The sequence below is a fragment of the Coenobita brevimanus genome, chromosome 8 (assembly GCF_032717465.1).
Source record: "Coenobita brevimanus isolate Jiangsu-jjx chromosome 8, ASM3271746v2, whole genome shotgun sequence".
Lineage (NCBI taxonomy): Eukaryota > Metazoa > Arthropoda > Malacostraca > Decapoda > Coenobitidae > Coenobita > Coenobita brevimanus.
The window spans coordinates 45,654,048-45,678,574 of NC_136961.1; positions in this window are offsets into that span (position 1 = coordinate 45,654,048).

The following is a 24,527-nucleotide window of genomic DNA, read 5'->3' on the forward strand; positions in this document are numbered from 1 at the left end:
GAGAGAGAGAGAGAGAGAGAGAGAGAGAGAGAGATGATTATAGCCAACTAAATAACATACCGTAGTGTTCCTGTCTGACGTCACGGTAACAAGAAGAGTAACAGGAATGAGAAATTGAAATATAAGTACCTTGAAATCACAGGAACAGGAAGGTTACAAGAATTATAACCAGGAACACGAACAGGAATTATAGCAAGAATAAGGAGCAGTACAGCAATAGCAATATACGGAGCAGGAACAGTAGCGTGGAGGGTGATGGAGTGAAGGAGAAAATGATGATGAGGACTGTTAGCTGGAAGAAATTCAGGTCAACGATAAGAATAACGTACCCACTTTTTTCTTTAGTCATAGTGTCTTATAGGTAGGAAGAAGGAGAGAGAGAGAGAGAGAGAGAGAGAGAGAGAGAGAGAGAGAGAGAGAGAGAGAGAGAGAGAGATGTGGAGTGAGTACTAGAGTAAGGGCACGAACTAATGATGATGTTATTTGTCATTTATGATGGGACAATTGTATAAAGGATAGAGGAAGCAGAATAAGGGTGTCGGTGAGAGAGTATGGATTAGGGGGTGAAGGGGGTGTAGGTGAGGGTGTATATGTGTGGGAATGGGTATGAGTGAGGGTGTGAGGAAGGGTGTGGGCGAGGATGGATGTGCGTGACGGTGAGAGGGTGCGAGTGAGGGTGGTTGTGGGTAAGGGTGGATGTGAGTGAAAGAGTGTGGGTGAGGTGAGAGTGGGTGTGAGTGAGGGAGTGTTGGTGTTGGGTGTGGGTTAGGGGATGCACAGGGTGTGGGTGTTTGAGAGAGGGGTGCAGGAGACGGAAGGGGTAGGTGTAAATATGATGTGTAAAGTAGGATGGGTGTAGATTAAAGTGTGTGTAGGGTATAACAGGGTGTAGGTAAGGGTGAGTGTAGCGTAGGAAGAGTAATACTAGAACCATTGATAACAGTAAGGATGAGGCAGTGTGGGTTAAGTAATGAATGAACAGAATTACCTTAAGATAAAAGTGAATGAAGAAACTAGAAGAGGTATGATGAAATGAATGAATTTTTGTATGAATGAAATGAATGAGTGAACTGAAAGATATTGACAAAATGAATGAATGTAGGATGTTGATAAAAATGATTGAGTAGATTGTAACAAAAATGAATGAGTGAATAGTATCATGGGTGACAAAAATGAATGAATGACAAGTAGGATATGTGGCAGAAATGAATGAATAGAGTTGCATATTTGACAGAATGAATGAACAGATTAGGAAGTGTGGCAAAATGAGTGAAAGAAAAGTAGATGATGTTACAGAAGTGAATGAATGAATAGGTGAATAGTAGGAAATATGACAGAAAAAATATGAAGAATGGTCAGCAGGATGTGTTGTAGAAATGAATGAACAGGGTAGCATTATGACGAAATGAATGAATGTACGATAAAGTAAAGGTATTGACCAAAATGTACGAAAGCAGAAGAATATAATAAAAGTGAATGTGTAGGGCATGTGATAAATAAATGAAGACAGTACAGTAAAAATAAATGAATCTCTCTCTCTCTCTCTCTCTCTCTCTCTCTCTCATGCGATCAATGAAGAGGCGTTTACTGAGAGTGTTGTAGTATGCAGGTGCGTGTGTGTGTGTGTGTGTGTGTGTGTGTGTGCGTGTGTGTGGATTTGCCTGCGTTCATGCGTGCGTGTGTTAACTTTCGTGACTGCCATCCACCACCCACCCCCATCCCTCTCCTACCCCAGTTCCAATCCACAGCTACGTTATTTATCCCCACTTTAGCACACCTCCAACACACACACACACACACACACACACACACACACACACACACACACACACACACACACACACACACACACACACACACACACACACACACACACACACACACACACACACACACACACACACACACTACTTGTACATCAGAACACTACTACAGTTCACCCCCCGAACCCCAATCGACCCACCCCCACCCCACCACTATCACCCTCCCCAAACCCCACCATTACCCCCTTCCCTTACCCCATTCTCACACATCTCACCCTGGTAGCCCTAATCCTGAATCCCACTTCGGCCTGACCTCATTGCGACATTGGAAAAGAGAGAGAGAGAGAGAGAGATGAGGTCAGGTGTCCCACGTTGACCACCAATATTGAGTGTGACCTCTAATTGCGCCTGTAATGAGCTCCTGTCTCGTACGTGTTTGAGGCCATACGGAAGGCTCTTATTAACCTCCTAAATTTAGTGACATTTTTAGCCTCTTCTTGCTTCCTCCAGACGATTTTATTCAGCTTAGGAAAGACCTCGTACTGAAGGGATTTACGGAAGGTTGTGTATAGTCCTTCCAGTTCGAAAAATCTGTCCCAAGATGAATGAAATCGTCTAGAAACTGCAAGAAGAAAATGCAACATACGTCATCGGATTGAAGGCTGTACTATGGGTTGATTTTAATTGGCTTTAGAGATTTCGTGACACCCATTCCTTAGCGATTTATTCTGCACATCATGCCTTTCTTTCTGTGTGTTATCGATGCAGACATTCTATATGTTTCTTCATCTACAGCCACACACCTTCGTTTCTAAGAGGTTGGTCACAAACACTTCGCCTCCTTGTTACTCTGTCCTCCGCCATAGGACCGCCTTCCCTTCAGTTCACGCCACCCTCATTCATATATATCCAACTTCTCCTCGGCCTCCTGACTCTCCTCCCTCTCACACATTGCACACTACTTACACTCCTAGTTAGTCTTCTATTCTCCTTTCTCTCTACACACGTCCATATTAAAACGATGTAAATAAATTGCAAAAGACTTAAGGTGTTAAATACAAAATAAATCGCTAAGGAAGAGGTGACACGAAGCTTCCAGTGTCACCTAGAAAACAGCTTTAATTAGGAAACTTGACCTTAATCGGTAGGTGTCATTAGGGTCACATTGCTTCTTATTTATAAACACATCTTATCCAGTTCGTTCCGGTGAATTTGGTGATACTGATGCAAATCGATGAGGTGCTTTTGACGTGTGTGTGTGTGTGTGTGTGTGTGTGTGTGTGTGTGTGTGTGTGTGTGTGTGTATGTGTGTGTGTGTGCATGCGATTGTGTCCATGCGTGCATGTGTGCATGTATATCTGTGCATTACTTCATAAAGAATTACAACTTCCGTGTAAGCACTCAAGTGGCAGATTTTGGAGAAACCATCAGGACTGAAGGAATCGACTCCCAAAATGTCCAGATCGTTTCCTGGCTCTTGACTCAGTATGTAGTCCCTTCACAATAGATATGCTGTTGTTGCTGCTGCTGCTGAACTATGGAGTCGTGCTATGGATTCCTGATGACGTGGATGTTGTGTCTACGTCCTCGTGTGGTATGTGCTGTGTAGTACTCCATTATTAGTGTTATGTGGGTCACTCTGTAAGCGGGGCACGTGTCTTATGTGATTACACCCAACCCAATTCTAAACTGGTAACTAAGGAGGACTGGGTGATATTCTCATGTAAGTCTATATAGGCGTGCTCGATCAGCTCATGGGGGGAATATCAGGATTGGAGGCTTGTAGTATAGTGTAAGGTGTATTGCTCTGCGCGTGAAGTGAATATGTAGGTGTTTCTTCATTGCTAGTGTTGGAATGTCTGGAAGTCTGTGATCTGACAAGAGAACAAAGGAGTACAAAGCAAAGCAAACATTGACCTAGTGTTTCTTTTGAGTCCGCTTTTTATGATCCATTCCAGGCTTAACACAGCTGAATAACATCGTCCGGGGTTAACTGGCATAAGTTATAGAGTTGTCCCAGTCAGGAGAGGGTGAATGGTACCAGCATGAACACTCGGGCACCTGGGACTCCATCTCAGCAGAACAAAATCGTCTGGCGTTAGCTGGAATAAAATAGTTAGCCTGACCACGAGAGAAAATGAAAATCATGTGGCAATAACAAGACCGAAATACAAAACAGGTACTGGTACTAAAGGAGTTACTGGAGATTTTTGCTGACACCTTCAATACCAAACGACTTCTTGGTTAGCATTCTCGGCGATCAAGGAGGCTCCCTGGCACTCATTCCTCAGCAATTTATTTTTCAATCTGGTCTCCTATAATCTTCTTACTTTAACTTGGCCTAAAACGATCACCTCTATCTTGAATATTGAGTGGTGACAATAGATTAAGACCAGAATATGATGCCAGTCACAAAGAATTACCATGGAAACTATCTACAGCAGCAGCATTGTCTTTCTCTTCCATTGAGCTACAAGAAATAAGCTGCAAAAGGACGAAAATCTGGCGAAGTTAGTCTAAGAGAACCGTAGCCTGTCGTGTAAAAAAAAAAACATGAAATACTTAACATGAATCTCTTTCTCCGAACCCGCTTTGTAAATTGCAGTCATATAGTCCAGCTGGAAATGTCAAAAGTTTAATGAAGTGTGTTGAAGGACGGTGTAGACTCTTGCTGTTTCTGGTTGTCCCTGCATGTGATGAAATAGTCTTGGCTTTAATTGACGTCTTGCATAAGGGTCATTTTTCCCTTTGGTTTTCATTTTTTTCTCTGTATGCGAATTGAAATATTTTGGGTCTAATGGGTATCCTGCGTAAGGGTCACTTTTTTTTCTCTTAATACATAGATTTTTGTTCTGAGTTTTTCCTGCTTGTGACCTAGAATAGTATGACCTTTATGTATCACGTGCTGAAGGGTCATTTTGCATCAAGGTTGGCTTGAAAAGTCATAGCATAAAACTTCGCAACTCCGGCCTTGGAAAAGTACTTGGAAAAATGGAGAAGTTTGTCTACTAATGGACTTTCTTTTGTGCTTTATTGTCTAAGTGGGTCTCGCCTCCTGGAAGTCATATGTAGAAAAGTTCGAGGCTGAGAGAGAGAGAGAGAGAGAGAGAGAGAGAGAGAGAGTGTGCTAGAGTTTTCTTTAATGGGTAATTGTGTAAGTGGTTTTCGACTCCTGGAACTTACAAGAAGGGAAGTTCTAAGTCGAATTTCTCTGTCACGTGGCTCATACACACACACACACACACACACACACACACACACACACACACACACACACACACACACACACACACACACACACACACACACACACACACACACACACACACACACACACACACAACCGCAGGACGAATGTTGATAATATATTCTTGCTGTCTTCAGGTGATTTTACTCAACATAAGACTGGTTGGCTGGTTGCTGTTGGACACGATGGCAGGGTAAAAACAAGTGACTGGAATGTGCTGGTAGTGACTGTTGCCAGAGCTGAGCAAGGCCGGATCCAGCACTTAAAACTGGGGGAGAGGGGGAGGGGGCGTGATTCCTGTCAGAATTTCCCCTTACTGCACTTAGGGAGTAAAAAAAAAAAAAAATCGTGATGCTCATTTATTTTGCCTGTCTTTATCATACAGTATTATAGGCAAAAAGATAATCATTGCAAATATTTTGGTAAATTACATTGTTCTTTTATTATAAGTAATCATTGGTCTGCTCGATGTAGGGAAGTGTACCCCCCCAAAAAAAAAAAAAAAAAAAAAAAATCCGTGCCTTTTAGGTGTTGTTTCTAATACCACCATGCTTACAATTCTCACTGTTTGGGGGTAAGGAGTTTACCCGTGTGTGTGTGTGTGTGTGTGTGTGTGTGTGTGTGTTCGATTGATGTTAACACCTTGGAAGTGGTTAAGTTTTTCAATCAGGTAAAGTGTGAGGTAATAGCCAGTCGCTCGTAAATCGGGGAGAGGCGAGAAACAAATTATTATGATTTGGTAGTAGACCTTGCCAGAGTTGGGTCTTGTTTTTAACCGCTTCAGTCTGGTGATATGTATAATATTTCAACGCCAGGTGCATCCAGATATATTTATATTTTTTTCTAGTTGATTTAAACCTCTCGTGGTCGTGTTAACTTACAATAGGGCGTCGGTAAGTAAAGAACCTCATTGTGGTTGTAAATCAAGAAGACCCCCAGCATGGTTGTAAACAAAGAAGAACCCCAGCATGGTTGTAAATAAAGAGAACCCCAGCATGGTTGTAAATAAAGAGAACCCCAGCATGGTTGTAAATAAAGAAGACCCACAGCATGGTTGTAAATAAAGAAGACCCACAGCATGGTTGTAAATAAAGAGAACCACGTCATAGCTGTAAGTAAATAAAACCCCATCATGGTTGTAAATAAAGCGAACCCCAGCATGGTTGTAAATAAAGAGAACCATGTCATAGCTGTAAATAAATAAAACCCTATCGTGGTTGTAAATAAAGAAGGTCCTACTTTTATTGAATTTCACGGTACTTCACCTTCACATAGGATACCAAGAATCGACACGGACGTATGTGAAGTGTGTTATGCAATTTGTCATGTCGCTTCCACGCTGATAGCACTAGTAGGTGTTTCCCTCTCTCTCTCTCTCTCTCTCTCTCTCTCTCTCCACCCTTCCCTAAACTCCCTCATTCCTCCTTCACACTCCCTCATCGTCCCCTTTTCTGTCCCCTTCTCCTCCTCTCCCCTCATTCTTCCCTCTCCCCACTTCCTTGTTCCCTCTCCACTCCCTTCCCTTCGCCCCTCATCCATATTCCCTTTTCCTTTCAATCCCCTTTCCCTTCACTAATTCTTCCCATCCCATTCCTTTCTTCCCCAACCCCCTTTCCAATGTACCCCTTCACCTTTCCTTCCTCATTCATTCCTACTCTCTCTCTCCGCCAGTCTTTTTTCTCACTCCCTTTCACCCCTTCTCCTTGTCTTTCTCATTCCTTCCTATCCCTCCCTCCTCTCTCTCCTCCCTCCATCTCCCCCCCTCCCTTATCCGTACCCCCCTGCGTCTCCACTCCTTAACGCGATTCCCAGAAGGAGCGCCCATTACTCCCGGGTGTTTTGCTACGCTTCTCATGAGCTTACGTTTTTAAATTACACCCCCTCGCCTTTTTATGATTATTAGATACACCCTGATTTCATGCTGCTAATATATTCACTCACTTTTTCTCAATTTTTCGGTCTCTGCGTGATCGGGTTAAGCTGGAAATATAGGGGCTGATTATTGAAGATTTATGGCTGGTTGTTGTATGCTTGTTGATTGTGTCTGTTCAGTGTGACTTTACTTTCGTCTTTTTCGTATTTTTTCTTGTTTATGTGATGTGTTTTGCGATTTTTTGCTCTTTGTGTGATCAGGTTAAGCTGGGAATATATGAAATGTTTTGTGAATATTAGTTGAATTGCCATTTTATGCTTGTCCTTTCACTGTTAATTTATTTTTTCCTATTTTTCGTATTTTTAGCTCTCTAGTCGATGGGAATAATGTGGATATATGTCCATTAAGACGTGAATATGTATGGAGATTATTAGATATATGTAATTCAAAGCGTGTTTTATAATGATTCACTTTTTTTGGAGGGGGGGGGGAGTGAGGCAGATTATTTGCTTTCTACGTGATGGGGTTAGAAAATTTTGAACAAATATGTGAATATTTATGAAGTCTTTTGTTTGTGCGTTTTCGTCACTCCAAACTAGGCTTTTTTTTTTTTTTTTTTTTTTTTTTTTTTCGCATGGCATATGATGGAATTAAGCTGAAAATCTGCGTATCGAGTTCCGAATATTTCTGGAGTATGATTCTGTGCTCATAGTCTGTGTTCACTCAGAATGCGTGTGTGTGTTTTTTTTAATTGTGTTTTTCTAATTTTTAGCTCAGTGGAAATTTATGAATGGGGTTTTGAATATTTGTGGGATACGAGTTTATGCTCGTGGTATCGTCATTTTTTCTTTTTCGCTGTTTGTTGTGACACGGTTAGGCTGGATATATTATGAACTGAATTTTTGAAGATTATTGAGTGGATGTAGGTGGATGTGATTCTAGTAATTGATTGGCCCCTCTTTTTGATGATGCATGTCAGTTTTAAATCGAAGACCTCTCTCTCTCTCTCTCTCTCTCTCTCTCTCATTATATTCAACTTCGGAAACGTTCTCTCTTTGCCCCACAGTATTATAATAAACTCCATCCCTCCTAATTCAGCCTGACCTTGGTGTCGTAATGATTGACAGAGAAGAGTGTGTGTGTGTGTGTGTGTGTGTGTGTGTGTGTGTGTGTGTGTGTGTGTGTGTGTGTGTGTGTGTGTCCCAGAACGTCCTCATAACGGGTGAGTGGATTTCTCCCCTTCCTCCTTACTGGGGTTTTGTGGCGGTAACAGCCTTTTTAGTGGTGCGTAGGAACCTGAGGCTAGGCTGCCGTAGATTACAATTGATAACCCCATAACTATTGTCTGTTTAACTTGTCCTAAAATTGACATATCCAATTTTAATGCTGTTGTAACACTTTTAACACGTGAGTATGTTGCTAGTCACGAAGCAGTGCTGTGAAGCCGTAGCATTGTCATTTCCATTTTGATTGCTGAGTTCTAACACTAGATTAGCACTTCAGTATGTTACTAGTCACGAAGAAGTGCTCTGAAGTCATAGCGGTCTTTTACAGTCATGGAGATACGTGAAATAAGCTGCTAAAAGACGAAAATACGTGAAATAAGCTGCTAAAAGACGAAAATACGTGAAATAAGCTGCTAAAAGACGAAAGTGCGTGAAATAAGCTGCTAAAAGACGAAAATACGTGAAATAAGCTGCTAAAAGACGAAAATACGTGAAATAAGCTGCTAAAAGACGAAAGTACGTGAAATAAGCTGCTAAAAGACGAAAGTACGTGAAATAAGCTGCTAAAAGACGAAAGTACGTGAAACAAGCTGCTAAAAGACGAAAGTACGTGAAATAAGCTGCATAAAAGGACGAAACAAGGCCAAGGTAAGATGAAAGGAGTATATCAGAGGTGTCTCCTGAGCTGAGTAGAAGTGTTGATACCAGGATTATAAAGCTGTCGTACTGAAGGGGTCATGGGAGCTGAGCAAAATCGTCCTTCGCTGAACACAAAATCGTCCTTCTTAGCTGAACACAAAATCGTCCTTCTTAGCTGAACACAAAATCGTCTTTCTTAGTTGAACACAAAATCGTCCTTCTCAGCTGAACACAAAAGTGTCCTTCTCAGCTGAACACAAAAGCCTCCATCTCAGCTGAACACAAAATCGTCCTTCTTTGATGAACACAAAATCGTCTGGTGGTAGCAAGAAAAAAAAACAAAATCAGTCTAAAAAAGAAAAAGATAGTCAGTCTGTAAAAAAGAAAAGAAGCCAATCTTTAAAAAGGTAAAAAAAAAAAAAAGTCAGTCTAAAAAAAAGCGAAAAGTCAGTTTGCAAAAAAAAAAAAAAAAAAAAAAAAAGTCATTCTGTGAGAGTAGGAAAATAGCCAGTCTAAAAAAAGAAAAAAAAAAAAACTAAAAAAAGAAAAAGTCAATCTGTAAAAAACACACACAAAAAAGTCAAACTGTAAAACAAATCTGTAAAAGGGTTAAGGCTAGATGACCAGCCTACCCCCTTACTGTAGTGGCATTGCGTGATCGAAAATAAATCCTCAGCCACCTCTTTAGGAATGCAGTCGATAACGTACAGCACATGACCTTCACCCCCGCACTGCACGTTAAACCACAACACCACTAGCCTACATGAAGAGGCTCTGAAGGGTTGTGTGGAAAGACAGAAGCACATTTAACTCCCTTGTCCATATTTTTCCAGGATATAGCTTTTTTTTTTTTTTTAATTTCCGTTAAAAAAAAAATAATACCAATAGATTTTTCTTGCTGTCCTCACACAATTTTATCAGTTTAGGAAGGCCGTCTCGTACTGAAAGGGTTAAGCAGTGTGTGTTGACCCTTTCACTGTAATTATATACTTTTTGTATTACCCTCAGGGATTATTGTCCAGATTACAGTAAACCTCTTGTAATGAAAGCTTTAACTGGAACTTCCATCGGGTTGTATAGTTTTTCTGCTGGAACATAATAGAGGAAATAATCTAGAATATATATAAATACTGCAGAGTCTAGGATATATTTTAGTTTTAACACGTGGGGTGCTATGCTAGAAGAAAATGAGTAGCAAAAGAATGCGGTCACCGAAGTGGGTACATTTTAGGATTCTCTCTCTCTCTCTCTCTCTCTCTCTCTCTCTCTCTCACCCTACCCTTACCGCCACCTGATGATTTTGTTTAAACATACGATAGAGACGACCATTTGTAGCGAACGGGTTTATGGAAGCTATATCAAACCTCAAGCAGCCTGTAATCAACTCTAAGTAGCAAGAATTCAATATAAAGTACGTTCTAAATCCCCAATGTCCCAGCTAAATTCCAGTCCCCAGATTCCCAGCCTTCCCTTATGCCTTGGTGGAGTGTGGTTGGTGGGTTGGGTAAGGGATGTCAGGCTGCTATTGGTGGAGAGGAGGAGGTGGGGGGGCCTGAAGGCGTTATAGGCACTCCCATTGGCCCACGGATTCTTAACCATTGATTCCTGGGAGTGGGGGTTGTGTTAGGGTGGGGTGTGTGGGGGGTGCTGTGTGTGTGGGGTCTGTGCAGGGGGGTGGTTTGTGTGTGTGGGGGAGTGCTGTGTGAATGTGGTGTGTGTGTGTGTGTGTGTGTGTGTGTGTGTGTGTGTGTGTGTGTGTGTGTGTTCGCATAGACTCAGGTTCCAGTAACACTGAAGTGAAGGAAATCTTTTAGCGTCAACTGGAGCAGAAATAAAAAAAATTACTTGATCATGAGATTAAGAAAAAAAAATCCCTGCCCATTATTCCTAACATTCCTGTATAATTCCTTTTCTCTCCTGCCCAGCCAGCCTCTATAATTTCCTTCACTGTGATTGGTGATGTTGAGGTGATGAGAGGCTGCCATTGGTGGAGAGGGGGAGACGAGGTCCTTGAAAATAGACACCCCCATTGGTCTACGGATTCTTTAGTCTAACGATTCTTGACCATTGATTTCCTTGGTCGGGGAGCGAGAGTTTAAGGATGTATTTAACCCCGTCAGAACGATGATGAGATGTCAGTTTTGATCTAGGTCGTATCAGGCATCAGTGAGGTACTAAAATTGGCACATACATGGAAACGGACTCAGTCACAATAGTTATGTATTTGGCGTTGGTAGTGTAATTTGTGTGTGTGTGTGTGTGTGTGTGTGTGTGTGTGTGTGTGTGTGTGTGTGTGTGTGGTTATAAAGGCGTGAAGTAATATACTCATGTAACTATCAGACAATTTTAATTAGCCTTGGAGAGAAATTTCAAGCTGGTGGGGTTAATCTGATATTTTATTGCCGCCAACTCCCGACATTTTTTATTGGATTAAAAGCAAGTCATAGGAACCTAAGAGCGTTTACCACATCACTAAAAGAGGTCTGCCAACAGATGAGTAAAGTGATGTGAAGGCAACAAGAACAGAGTGTAAAAGTGTGAATTGGAGTAACGATAAACTAACCCTGGAATATGGTGCTAGCCACAAAGAAGTGCCATGCAGAAGATATAGAGGTCTAGCATTATTCCCTGCCACTCTGCTACACCAAACAAGCAGCAGTAGGACCGTCTAGCCCAGGTTAAAGTGAAAAGGATGTCATGGTGAAGACGTGAAAGGTGCGATGTTGGCCTTGGGAACATTCCTGTCCTCCCCACTTCTTGCTAACCAGGATATGAACGCTGCCACTCACACAAAACTATACCCGCTTTTTTTCATCTGGCGGAACTGGACCACTAACAACGTGCATACTGTAGGCCTTTATTCTCATCGGGTAAGGAAGCTTCATAACACCTTTTCCTAAGCGATTTATTTTGCTTGTTACACCTGTCCCATTCTGTATGACATAAATCCTTCAAACATCGACATACTCGGCGTAAATGAGGTACAAAGGTTATGAACACGCAAAACAAGCAAGGATGATGAAGATGATGATGGTAATGGTGCTAGTGATAATGATGATGATGCTAGTAATAATGAGGATGATGACGATGGTGGTGGTGGTGGTGGTGGTTGTATAATTCGTTGAAGGTTATGTGCGTGCGTGTGGGACAGTGCCGGCTATTTGACCGTGATGAGTAGGTCCCGGGGGTGAGGGTAGCCGGCACCCTCACTTATTACGGCACTTACCCCCTCCCCTCCTCACCCCCTCACCCCCCTGCCCCTCTTCTTCACCCCCTACCCTCATCTCCCTCTTCTTCACCCCCTTATCCCCCCTCCTCTTCATCCCCTGCCATCTTTCTTCAAATCCCTACGATCTTTTCTTACCCCAGCCCTTCCCCCCCTTCTTTCTCTCTCTCTCTCTCTCTCTGTCTGTCTGTCTGTCTGTCTGTCTGTCTGTCTCTCTCTCTCTCTCTCTCTCTCTCTCTGTCTGTCTGTCTGTCTGTCTCTCTCTCTCTCTCTCTCTCTCTCACACACACACACACACACACACACACACACACACACACACACACACACACACACACACACACACACACACACACACACACACACACACACACACACACACACACACACTCCACCCTTGTTCCTGGTACTCCTACTTCCTTCCTAGTACTGCCACCTCTAATCATGCCTTGTGCTTAGACCCTCAATCACCCTGTCATATTTTTGGCTGGATTTTTTCTTCTGAACTACTCATGGATCCATATGCTCAAAAGTTTAGGATCCGTGTCGTCGTGGGGTGAGGAGGCTCCCTAGCACCTCTTCCCAGGTGATTTGATTATCACACCGGTGGGCAAGGTTTGGGACTCTCTCTCTCTCTCTCTCTCTCTCTCTCTTCCTTTATACATGTACTGTATAGTTGACTTTCATTTTTTCTTTATGTATCTCCCTCCTTTATATTTCTCTCTACCACGTCTTCCCATGTCGTTTATTAATTTTTCGTTCTTTGTGTCTCTTCCATCTTTATGCCATGTTCCGCTCTATCTCTTCTTCCCCAATCTTCCTTTTACTCTTTATCTCACCACTGTTTGCCTCTCCTCTTATAAGCGCTTGTCTGTATCTTTTTTTATTTATTTTTTCGTATTTTAGTGTTTTCATCTTGCCATAGAGTAGACAGTTTGTACCCTGAACCCAGCAGTCTTTTGCGAAACAGATGGCGCACAAACCCTATGGCTTTAACATAGTCCTTTGAATTTCTTAACCTTTTCACGGGCCTCCTTAAGATGTTTTAATTTGGCTTCCGGAGAGAGACATCATTACGTGGCTGTACCGCTCTGAAAGCCGGTGGAGCTGCCTTCAGTACCCTCTCTGACCTTCGGAGTTAGGATAGTGGACTGCAGGAAAAAGGGAACATCAGCTTGTACGAATGAATCTTGGTTTTCATCCGCGTTGGTAGTTTTAGAGACTGATAAAGTTCTTAGGATTTTGGTTTGGTCCTTCTCCTCTGCAGATATGAAAAGAGATAAATGGTTGAGCGTCTTATTTCTATCAGTGCCGATCCAACTACCCATTTAAAATCGTTATTCATTCATTCATTCAGTCAGTCAGTCAGTCATGGTGCTCTGAGTTAGAGAAAATGGCGTTGCTAACAATGATGATGACAACGCGAAGAATAAGAAAAAAAAATGGAGAAAGAAGAAACGAAGAGATTGCCCTTCCCATTACCTCAAAATGAATACTTATACATAGACCTGACCAAGACTGTAAACCTGTGTGTGTGTGTGTGTGTGTGTGTGTGTGTGTGTGTGTGTGTGTGTGTGTGTGTGTGTGTGAGTACTACTTCTCGTGTACGTAATTACAACTCTTAGTTTGGCCTCACTTCATATGCTGTCTTGGGAGTCGTGATGGGTGACCTTGTGTGTGTGTGTGTGTGTGTGTGTGTGTGTGTGTGTTTGAAGGTGAAGGATTTATGGTTATGTGCACGTAACTGACTGACAAAGAAAGGAATGAGAGAGAGAGAGAGAGAGAGAGAGAGAGAGAGAGAGAGAGAGAGAGAGAGAGAGAGAGAGAGATTTCTTAACTGCTTGCCTGATAAGAACGTACTCATACAATGTCATCTCATTATACAACCACATCACAGAACACCACACCACACCACCACACTGCATTACAACTCTACCACACTAAAGCACCATCCACATTACACTACCACACCCGTCAGTCACACCACACCACCCCACCACGGATCACCTCACCACACCACACCACACCACACCACACCACACCACCACTCCCGCCAACCCACCATACCACTGTGTCACCAATCGCACCACACCACCACATCCACTTACCACAACATACCACCCACCACACCACACCACACCACACCACACCACACCACACCACACCCGTTAACGCACCCGGGTTTGGAACCGGTAGTGGCAAGTCTTCCTGGGTGACGTAACTGGGTGTGTTGCTGAGCTGAATCTCTCTCTCTCTCTGTCTCACACACACACACACACACACACACACACACACACACACACACACACACACACACACACACACACACATTCTTGTTGTATTGTATTCTCTGTTTGTTTGGTGTTTGCGTGTATGTATGTATGTTTGTTTGTGTGCGTGTTGGTGGAATGGGTGAGGCTGGTGGGAGGGGTCAGTTATAGCAGAGCGGCCCACTTTCTCTCTCTCTCTCTCTCTCAAGAAATTTCTAGTGGTCTCAATTTGTACAGAATTTTGCCAGATGATTTTATTCAAGAGTAGTAGTAGTAGTAGTTGTAGTAGTAGTAGTAGTAGTAGTAGTAGTGAAAGGGTTAATGAAGGTTACACTTTACACTTAAATATCTACAGTAGTTTAAAAAGTTTCCCTTATGCTAAATGATTAACACACACACACACACACACACACACACACACACACACACACACACACACACACACACACACACACACACACACACACACACACACACACACACACAGTCCTTCTCACCTCTAACCTTTCTTTCAGTAACCTTTCTTCAGATTTACCGCCACTGATCCTTGCTTTTGCTCTCCTTTCACCTGCTCTCTTTCTCTCTCTCTCTCTCAGTTACGTTATTTAATCAACAGCACTGTGACTGATTTATTACTATTAAAGTTAGACAATTTTTTTTTTGTATTTCGTAGTGAATAAATTAAGTATGATCTGCATAAAGCCTCTTACAACTTATTTTAGATATATATTTTCTCCTTCTTCCCATTTCTCTTCCCTTTCTTTATGCCTTTGCCCCCTACTGTCTTCATATTGCATACACTTCCCTATGTAGCCTTTCACTCTTATGTAACAGAGAGAGAGAGAGAGAGAGAGAGAGAGAGATTGTTGGTCGGCCTTTCCTTCAAATGAGAGAGAGAGAGAGAGAGAGAGAGGGGATTCTTGCTTTACATCTCTTTGAATGCCCCTTCCCTTCTACTGATGGTTTTCCCCCCTACCGTCCTCATCAACTTCACGCTTGCACTCCGCTATGCAACCTTTCACTCTTGTGCAATCATCCGTACACTCCACTACTTGTACCCCCAACAGTAAATAAATAAAAAAAAGTGGAAAATAAAGAACAGTTGTACATTTTATATTAATTTCATTTTGTACAGTCGCGAGAAAATGTACTAACTCATCCTGTTGGTTCGAGAAAAATGAGCAAAATGTATATATATTCTGTAGACAGTTTATTAAGATTGGGGATACCGTATACTTCACATTTATACTAATATTCTGTTATGTTGTTCTTAAGTTTAATATGTCAGGATAAGGAACAGCTGCCTGAGTATAGACAACTTTAGATAGATTGACAGATAGTTAGACAGATAGATACTCTTACCGCTGGCCTGATGGAGCGGTGATAAGGAATCATGAATATAGATATAGATAGACAGATAGACAGACAGACAGATACGTAGATAGATAGATACTTATGTACCGCATACCTGGTGTCGTGGTTGATAATTTTCAGGTCACTTAGGAATAGATATAACCCCAGTGTAACCTACCTTGGCGACTCTGCTTCTGTGGTGGAGGTGTGCTGTCTCCTTAAGTTGTAAAGGACGCGAGGGTAAATAGTTTGTACTTGTGCCAGCGTCTCACTCCTGCCACACCGGGATGTTTGTGGTGTGTTGGTGTTGTTCAGGAGTGGCTGTGGTTAGACTTGCGACCCATACGTGTTAGATTGCTGTGTAGATGAAGGATGTGTGTATTTTGAGCCATTGCCTTCAGTGAATAATATGATGATGCTGATGATGAAAATAATAATGGTAATGAGAATAATAACCTGTAATATCATCATTTAGACTACTACTAATACCACCATGGCGACTCCTACCACTACTGCTGCTACTACTACTGCTACTATTATTATTATTATTATCATTATTATTATTATTATATGAATGGTTACTGTAGAACAAGCAAATACAATAGATAAATATGCAGATAGATAATAAACATAGATAAGTAGATAGACACCATCACACAGCACATTTCAAATTCACATACCTTCATATTCTTTACTTTCACTAAAATAATACTTCTCACAGTCCTTCCTTTTTTCCCTGTTGATATTCCTCTGCTTCAAAAATTTCTCTGGGCTTTCCAATATGTCAGGTGATAAGGGTAAGCAGTGTAGGCTGGCACACTTTCACTCGCTCCTTTCTCTCACATTTCTCTCTCACTCTCTCTCTCTAACCTCTCACCTTACCTTCAGATGTCTCTTATGGTGTGATGTCTTTTCACATTTGTCTGCCCCTCACCCCCATCTCTCTCTCTCTCTCTCTCTCTCTCTCTCTCTCTCTCTCTCACACACACACACACACACACACACACACACACACACACACACACACACACACACACACAACAATTTCCACTTTCACTTCATCGCGGGAGATTCGTTTGAGTAGAGAGGAGGTCTGATATTGTCCTGATTAGTTTACTATAGAAGGCCGGGAAGGGTATTAAATGTAAGTTTAATCTCTTAATTGGGGAATATTATCATTATTATTATTATTATTATTATTATTTGTTGTTGTTGTTTTTGTGCATTATTATTATTATCCTCATCATCATTATTGTTATTATTATTTTTATTATTATTATTATTATCATCATCATCATCATCATCATCATTATCGCTATCATCGTCATCTTCGTCTTCCTCCTCCACCTCCTTTTTCACCATCATTTTCTAATCACATAAGCTTTCCTTCTCCGATTATTTTGAAGTCTTGTTTCCTCCAGACGATTTTTTGCCAGCTTAAAGAAAGACCCTTAAGCTTAGAGGAGTAAAGAGCTTGCAACCATTTATTGTACTGATTTTTCTTATGGCTTTGTCTTTATCAATCTGTTAGTCATTCAGTACTGTACCTAAATCTCTCCATCATTTCTTTGTCTTTGTAATCTACCTGTCGAGCTGTGTTTATCTGTCTGTCTGTCTGTATCTGTCTGTCTGTCTCTGTATGTGGGCGTGTTTACCTTTTCCGGTCTGTCTGCCCATCTCAATATATCGTTTTCTGTCGTCCTACGTATCTCTTGTTTTTTTCATATGTATTTATCCCATTCACCAAGCAATCGACTTAAGTGTTTTTGTCTGTCTCGGTATTTTGCCCCTAACTGTCGACCTTTTTAGCTACTAGTCATTATACTGTCTGCTTTATCCTTACCCGCCGACTTGTGTGTTTGTCAAACTGTGTGTCTGTGAAATTTTCTTAACCTGCCAGTTTGTCTGCCTACACGTCCATTACATTCTCTCTCTCTCTCTCATATATATATATATATATATATATATATATATATATATATATATATATATATATATATATATATATACATACTTGGTCATTTCGTCAACCACCTGTCTGTACACACAGTAGCCTACTTTCTTCTCTACTAGAAAAAAAAATCATTTTCCCAGTACACATTGAAAGTTGCTCCAAACTTGTCAGATGCATCGAAAATTAGAGTGTCTGGTACTTCCTTGTTATTGAGAGGATTTGGGGGGGGGGGGAGTGCTTGGAGTAGGTTAAATTTGGAGTAAAGACGGAGCGATAGTTGAATGTCAGGAGAAAAAAAAATAGTGGCGGGGTGAGCGAACCATTTACACAAGGAGGCGTTGAATTATGACATTTTATACCATTATAATGATGTCGAATTGGTGGGTCGTTTTCACTGGTAACCAAGGAGACTCATCCTTACCTTATAAATAAGGCTCGTCGATTTTCATGCAACCACGACTTAATATTGAAATTGTTGCCCAGTTCCGTCAGGTGAAGTTAAACTGGCTGTAGTGAAGGTTTGAGATTCAGGGAGAGTGATATCCAGAATCGCATCTTTCACATGTTGGCCAAATACGGATCAGTGAGGTGTCTAGAGAGAGCAGTGATTGTGAAGGTGGTTGTATTATAATGGATTGTGTGTGTGTGTGTGTCAGTTTATATATATGCTTAAATAATATATGAAAAGATATACCACTGGTTCCCATCCTACTCTTTTAAACCCGACAACGTATTAATTTATTTTATCGATTATCAGGCTATTATCATCATTTTTATTATTGTTATTACTGTTATTAAGAACGCCACCATCTGTGGAGTTCTTATTGATATTGTAGACATTTTTTTTTTTTTTTTGGCCGGGGGGGAAGATTTAGGAGGCAGGCATTTCAAGACCGTGAGATAGATAGATAGATAGATAGATAGAGAGAGAGAGAGAGAGAGAGAGAGAGAGTTGAAATTTTCAGGAGTGATTTATCTTGGCTGCAGGCTTCTTTTGGAACAATTTTTTTTTTCTTAGCACTAGCGCATTCTATGTTATTTTTTCAGTATTTGCTCTCCTGATCATCAAAAACTAATGAATAAGTTGCATTGCTAATGTTGCAGTATGTAGTCGTCAACATATACTAGTGCACCTGGGTATTGATATTGAAATTCAAAAAATAGTTTTTGAGATATTGAGGAAAATCAGCATGGCCGCCTCATGCGTGAAAGTGCTACATCGGAAAGTTTTTTGCCGACTTTGTCCAAAGTCGGTGGATTTGTAGTGGGTCATGAATGAACATGATTTGCGTAGTATGAATGACCTCAATCTTGAGATCAAGGTCAGAGTCAAAATCCGTAAAAGATTTTGAGTCATACCAAAAGTCTCTTAATATTAAGTCAACAGTGATAAGAAAAGTATTTTCAGAATCCTAAGAGTGTCTGCTTATTTAGATTTCATAACAGCAATTATGACAAATCATTATTTTTTGACACCTTTTGACGATTTTTGGACCTACCATCAAGAAGTTGCTCAAAATGAAGAAGATGCTAATTTTCTGCACTTAATATTGAAAATTTAAGATCAAAATGTATTACCAGCTACCCATAATATGACCCTGTTCTGTCAGGTGGAAATGTCAAATTTGACCTCCAAGGTTATTTTCAAGGTCATTTTGACATTTTGTCTAGGTTTCATAGGTAACAATTCCATTATATCATGTTATTTTTGATATTACAGATAAAGAATAAGACCTTAAAATGTGCTGTAATCAGGACAGTGGTATTATCATCTGGAATGTGGAGTTCTTTGAATATTGCTCCAGCAATTTCAGAATTCTAGTTATTTTTGTTGTTATTATTATTGTTATTTTATTATTATTATTATTATTATTATTATTATTATTATTGTTATTATTATTATTGTTTAGCTTCGGTGAACAAAATCGGTAATATTTATTTCTCTTCATATTTTCTTGCTTCCTTGTACAACCGGGCCACCAGCTCATCCATCCTGCCGCCATATTTCCGAATGTGGCGCATCCCCCCAACCCTCACCTCCCCCAAAAAAGACTAAAAAAGCAATAAGAACGCATACTTCCGTCAATACCACTAAAATTTATTTCTTGCTCTAATTCCTCATTCCTACCAGACTAATACTTTTGTCCTCACATTGTCGGTTAATTCTACGGTCTTGGTCTGCCCTGTTACAGTTTCAGAGAACGCATACCTGCACCACCGCCAATAAAGTTTGTGATTTCCTGCATCCATGTCCGCACCCACCTCAAATTATAATCAACTCTTCCTTGATCCACTACACACTTATCCGCCGAATGTCAGTGAAGTCCAATAACCACTTCTTGATATATCTTGTGCACAGACAGACACGGCTGAATACATAACGTCCCCCGACTTCATTGACGCAGGTGTTAACATGAAGCCCCATTGTACAGAATAACCAAACAAGTAATTGACTAAACAGAAGTGATATGAGTTTGAGAGCAGTCGGTCAGAGGTTAAGGTCAAACACAAGGCGCGAATGTTTCACTTTCTGAATGCCCCTTATTTTTATTTATTTATGTATTTATTTATGATGATTAATATTATTATTATCATCATCATCATCGTCATTATTATTATTATTATTATTATTATTATCATTTTTATTTTAATTATTATTATTATTATTATTATTATCATTTTTATTTTAATTATTATTATTATTATTATTATTATTTTAATTATTATTATTATCATTTTTATTTTTACTGGTACCTGCCCATCCCATTGAAGCAGGACGAAATTGTGCAGGGGTAATGATGACGGATACTGACCCCGCCAAAACGACATAAGAACCCGATAAGAATATGCAAAAATCCCTGGAAATTACCCGTGCGAAGTACAGCATAAATCCAGTGGTCATTTCAGCTCTCACGCGATGTAATTCTCCAGTTTTCACCTCCCAATAATCCACGCCATGAGGGATTAAGGGTTACGACGCTACACGACACGTAAGTAGTAAGCCCGGCCCACTTTGTAATACGGAACTAAGATTGGCGAGGAGTACTGTGGGGTTGAATGAGGTCGCTGGTCCAAGAGAGGTAAATGGTGATGATGGTGGTGGTGACTTTGATGATGGTGGTGTGGTGTGGTGAAGGTGCAATACAGTAAATTTAAAATGGGGTACTGTTGGATGTGATGATGGTGCTAGTGATGATGATGATGATGGGTGTGGCGGTTTTGTGGGAATGAAAGTAAATGTAGACAGAGGTTAAAAAGGAGTACTATGGGATATGATGATGATGATGATGATGATGGTAGTGATGATGATGATGATGATGATGGTAGTGATGATGATGAGGCTGAGAAGAGGTACTGCAGGGTTGGGGTTCAAATTCCTGGTCACTGGCTGAAGGTACATGGTTAAATGATGATGATGATGATGATGATGATGATGATGACTTATTGTTTGAGGAAGGGTTCTGTGGGATTGGAGTTCGATTAAGGTTAATAATCAAAGGTGCTTAGTTAGATGATGGTAGTGATGGTGGTTGTAGTGGTAATTGATGGTGGTGGTGATAATGGTCGTGGTGATAATTGATGGTGATGGTGGTGGTGACGATGACGATGGTGGTAGTGATGTTGGTGATGACGATGATTATGGTGGTGGTAATAGTGATGATGATGATTGTGTGTGTGTGTGTGTGTGTGTGTGTGTGTGTGTGTGTGTGTGTGTGTGTGTAAGATATTTCAGGGTCACACAGGCCGCATTGTTATTCTTAGTAGACACGACTTACTCATATATATATATATTCATACCACAACGCGTGTAATTAAGGTTTACTGTGTCTTGAGGAATTTTTATAGTTAATAAGAAAACGGGACAGAAACTACCCTTAGTCTCCCCAGTGTAAAAAAGAAAAAAAAAGCTGGAAATTAGCAAAAATAAGACCTTGGAAAATATGGGAAAACATTAGACATTTGGTACCATTACAGCATTACCATTAGTTTTCTCAGTGTTTCATAAAATCGTCCGGAGTTAGTGAGAATAAAAACGTGAACATAATGGAGAAGCTTGTGATATTAACCATTGATGCCGTGTTGAATAGAATCGTTCGGAGGTAGCAAGATCGAAAGAAAAGCTCGTTCGTCAACTGCGTAACCTGCCTCGCCTCATGAATCCGTCATAAGTGGAAGGGGGTAATGAAATTGGCACGGGGAGCAATAGAATGGATTGGATGGGCTGGGATGTTAGTCGTTGGTGGGGCTGGGGCCGAGAAGAATATCCTGTGAAACCCTGTGTTGTAGAAATAATAGTTTGAATGCTGTGAAAGTTTATATAGTAATGTCCTTCAGTCGTGAAAGTGTTGGGGTGGGGAAGTTAAAGAACAGGGCATGAGGGACAAGAAATGGGTGGGATGAGATGGAATTATGATGGAAGGTGGAGAGGGGCCATCAGCATGTACCTTGTAAAAAATTAATAGTTTGAGTGCTCCTTCAAAGTTAACGCCATAAACTATGAGAGCAAGGTGAACTCGCTTTGCTGTCATTTGCCTGGCGTCTTGTGTGCAGGCAGGAAAAGTAATCATGCGAAAGGAGTAGGTATTGCACCGCCGATTAATAGAGGAGAGTGAGGTCTTTGTTACCTTGAAATATAATAGTACACACCTGTAACACCTGCTTTCTAATTAAAGTCTCCACCTTGACCAACTCTCATATACCTAGAGAAAAGATGTCTTGCTTTTAATTTGTTAGTGAAAAAATCTAATCGTAAGGAAGACTGACGTTTGTATGACCCTGGATTAAATAACCACCTTTAACACAATCTCTACAAACCTTTATAATTTGCCTTATCTATCTGTTTCTGTCTATCTATCTATATCTGTGTCTGTCTACGGTATATCCTTGTGCTCCTCTTTTTAGCACAGAGCGAGACCATTAGCCTTTTCAATACAGTAGAATCCTTAGCTAAATCAAGACATATGGTGACAGGCGGAATAATATAAACACAGGCGTGGTGAGTGATTTACGGTCAGGTACAAGAAGTGGTAGGAATTAAGGATCATTGAGAGAACTGGCCGACCTCTGAACAACATCTCACCTTGAAGTAAAAACTGAAGATGTACCTGAATATAATGTTAAGCATGGAAGCACCTTGTATAATAATAAGAGTAATAATAATAATAATAATAATTAATAATAATAATAATATGTAAGAAAGTAGCACCCTTGTTTGAGCCATTCCTTACCAGCTGACGGGCTTAAAGAAAATGTTTAATGGTAAATATAACGAAACACAATATAATCGTCTTAAAGGGGTTGACAGGATGATTTTTTATCTTTGTAGTCAGAGAGGTCTATCTTGAACTGAAATCATCCGGAGGCAACCATCATCATCATCATCATCATCATCATCATCATCATCATAATAATAATAATAATAATAATAATAATACAGTATCTTTGCATCTCATCGTTATTACTCGCCTCAGTACGATTCTTTATTTTCATTCCCTTCAGGCATGATTTTTATGAATAATCTCAAGCTTCTTCAGAGCGATGATTTTCCTTTTTCAGACCAGCTTAGTTCGGATTTAAACTGAAAGGGTTGGAAATCAGTTACATTATTGACGTGTTTTGTGTGTGTGTGTGTGTGTGTGTGTGTGTGTGTGTGTGTGTGTGTGTGTGTGTGTGTGAGAGAGAGAGAGAGAGAGAGAGAGAGAGAGAGAGAGATAGAGCATTAATGTATTTAGGTATTGAAACGCCAGACCCTGACAGACATTTTAAACGAAACTGTCCAAGCAATCATTTTGAGTGTAATATCTCACATTTCGAATACACCCCAGATTGATGTCCTCTGAGGTGGTTTTGATTGCCACATGCGACGGACATTATTTTACTCTCCATTTTATTAAGAAGTGATGTATGTAATGGGCTTCCCCAGAGATGAGAGCTGTATCAGAGAGGTTTATAAGGCCATTGTTGAGTCAGGAATTAAGGAGGGAGAAAGAACAAGAATGGGGGTCGGTCTAGCACATCCAGTCACTGGGAAACTGATTTTGCAGAGAAGTAATGTGATCTATCCCCCCTTTCACTCTGGTTACCTCTCCCATCTCTCTCTTTCTCTCTCTCTCTCTCTCTCTCTCCCCCATGACTGCCAAATTGTTCCACTTTTCGCCAAATTGCTCTCATAACACGCACCTTCCCCCCCCTCTCTCTCTCTCTCTCTCTCTCTCTCTCTCTCATGGAAACCGAGATTATCATTGATGTGGTGGGAAATGTCAAGAAGCTTCACATTACATAACCGGATTGAAGAGAAAGTAAGAGCTGTTTTTACTGTGTGTGTGTGTGTGTGTGTGAGAGAGAGAGAGAGAGAGAGAGAGAGAGAGAGAGAGAGAGAGAGAGAGAATATAGCAGCGAAGGAGTTGTGCATATAATGAGGGGGGTACATCTTTATACTAAGTAGTTGAGCACCATCCAAATCAGGTTATTTCAGAGACCATTGAAGCAACAGCGGATTTACGAATATCACTGAAAGATTTATGTGAACGTAAAAGGTGTTACTTAAGTGGCGTTTCTCAAAATTCCCTGCCATATTGATGAAAAAAAACAGAAAACAGGGCACCAAAAGTCTGTTAATCTCGGAAACTCCTAAGATTACAGAGAACCTTCGGACATCGATGGAAAGCTTGTGAAAAAGGAATGGGTGTTGCATAAATGACTTCGCAAAATTTACCACCATATTGCTGGAAAAGGGGGAGAGAGAGAGAGCACCGAAGTTAGCATGTCTAGGAAATTATTAAAGCTACAACGGACATACGCACATCATTGGAAAATTTTAATAACAATAGAAAGCTCGGTCGTTCGAACACATTCTGCAGTATGAAGTGTAGACTCAAGTAAATATATAGAATGAATCGCTAAGGAAGAAATGTTTCGAGATTTCCCACTCTACTTGGAATAGGATCTTTTGGCTCAAGAAATGTCATGAATAGAT